General features: G+C 35.2%; 1 non-coding gene across 1 annotated transcript; it reads left to right on the top strand.

Annotated features, from left to right (window-relative positions):
- Positions 1-335: 335 nt before the first annotated feature.
- Positions 336-442, top strand: LOC148569053 (small nucleolar RNA R71). The gene has a single exon (XR_015882485.1). It is a non-coding gene; the product is annotated as a small nucleolar RNA R71 (small nucleolar RNA).
- The last annotated feature ends 1827 nt before the right edge of the window (positions 443-2269 follow it).

A 2269-nucleotide genomic window follows, 5' to 3' on the forward strand; every position in this document is an offset into this window, starting at 1 on the left:
CTTGAGGTGGATTTTGGGTGTTGATAGCTGAGACTTGCATGCCACCCATCTGTTGAGTAAGTAGGCTTATTTGCTGAGACATAAGCTTATTCTGAGCAAGAATAGCATTAAGAGCGTCCATTTCCAACACACCTTTCTTCTGAGAAGTCTCAGAGTTCACAGAATTTCTGTTAGATGAATACAAATATTGATTGCTAGCAACCAATTCAATAAGCTCAATAGTCTCCTCAAGTGTCTTCTTCATGTGCAATGAACCACCTGCAGAATTATCTAAGCATATTTTGGACATCTCACCCAATCCTTCATAAAAGATATCTAGTTGGGTCCATTTGGAGAACATGTCCGGAGGGCATTGCCTAGTCAGCAACTTGTACCTCTCCCAAGCTTCATAGAGGGTCTTACCATCCTTCTGCTTGAAGGTCTGAACCTCCATCCTAAGCTTAGTAAGCTTCTTTGGTGGGAAGAATTTAGTAAGAAACCCAATAACAACCTTTTCCCAAGTATCCAAACTCTCCTTGGGTTGAAAATCTAGCCAAAGCTTTGCTCTATCCCTCAGAGCAAACAGAAAGAGTATGAGTTTGTATACCTCTGGGTTCACTCCATTTGTCTTCACAGTATCACAAATCTGCAGAAAATTAGAGATGAATTGATTTGGATCTTCTTGAGGAAGACCATGATACTGGTAGTTTTGTTGCACCAGAATGACCTCAATGCTCTTTCCATAAAGGTCTGCAGTAGGAGCAGTGTAAGAGCCAAGCACTCTCCTTTGTTGCTCATTCCCATTCGGATTTGCCATGTTGGTATTATCAGCATTATTGGGATCCATAGTGGATTCCGCGTCCTTGCAAAGTCTTGTTTGTTGCAAACGTCGCTTTAAAGTCCTTTCAGGTTCAGGATCAAAGTCTAACAGATGTTCTTTGTCTCTGTTCCTGCGCATAAATAAACAGAAGACCAGAAAAGATGGAACTTTCTACGTCAGAGTATAGAGAATTCCTAGTAAGGTGACCTGAGTAAAGAGATAAAATATTGAATAAAACAAATACTACTAACCAAGAAACACCAAACTTAATTTCAGAAACTAAGAGAAAAAAATTAAATAAAATAAATCAAAATATTTTTTTTGAAAATTTAAAGAAATAAAAAATGCCTAATCTAAGAAATCAAACAACCAGTGGCTGTCAATCACAATCAATCCCCAACAACGTCGCCAAAAATTTGGTGCGGTATTTATAACCCACAAACTAACCGGCAAGTGCACCGGGTCGTATCAAGTAATACCTCAAGTGAGTGAGGGTCGATCCCACGAGGATTGATGGATTAAGTAACAATGGTTGATTAAATTACTTAGTTAGATAAACAGAATAGTATGTTTGAGAGTTCAAATGACATTAAACAATATAAAAAATATTAAAGAAAGTCAGATAAATAAGTTGGGAATAATATATGGAGAAACAGTTAAGGCTTCAGAGTTATCTATTTTCCGGATTGATTTTTTTTACTAACTATTTTAATTATGCAAGATTTAATTCATGGAAAACTATATGTGACTAGATCCAAATTCCTTAGACCTTCCTAGTCTCCTTTAAAATTCATCAACCGCCAATTCCTTGGTCAATTAATTCCAATTAGAAGCTGCATGATCAAATTCCAGTTTATATGCCACAAAAATCCTAATTATCCAAAAATAAGAGAATTATGTCATGTGTCCCGTTAAATCCAGATAATTAAAATTTAGGAGAAATTGTTTTTAAGCTGTTGTTTAAGTAAAGAGCTTTTCCAAGTTATACAAGAACTCAATTAGAAAGAAGGTCATACTTCCGTTCCACCCAAATTCATAAGATAAAAACGAAAACATGTCTTAAATTTATAAATCAGTACATAAATTAAAACGGAAAAAGTAGTAGAATCAATCCATACAAATAGATAGAGCTCCTAACCTTAACAATGGAGGTTTAGTTGCTCATGGTTCAGAGAGAAAACTAGGATTCTGATAAAATGTATTTTGGTAGTCTGGAATCTCCTCTTTCCCAGAAGAAAAGTTTCTTCTTTTTATATCTAATCCTAATAAATTTAAAAATCTAATTTCTAAAATTAAAATAATATATTTTCCTAAAATAATATTTAAATTTAAATCAGAATTAATCAAATAATCAGCAAGTCTTCAATTGATGGATGGAGACCACTTGTTTCGTCCATTCTGCAGCTTCTAATCTGTGTTTTCTGGGTTGGAAACTGGGTCAAAACAGCCCAGAAATCGCCCCCAGCTTTT

The sequence above is a fragment of the Arachis ipaensis genome, chromosome B4 (genome assembly GCF_059453495.1).
Source record: "Arachis ipaensis isolate K30076 ecotype BB chromosome B4, ASM5945349v1, whole genome shotgun sequence".
In the NCBI taxonomy this organism is placed as follows: Eukaryota; Viridiplantae; Streptophyta; class Magnoliopsida; order Fabales; family Fabaceae; genus Arachis; species Arachis ipaensis.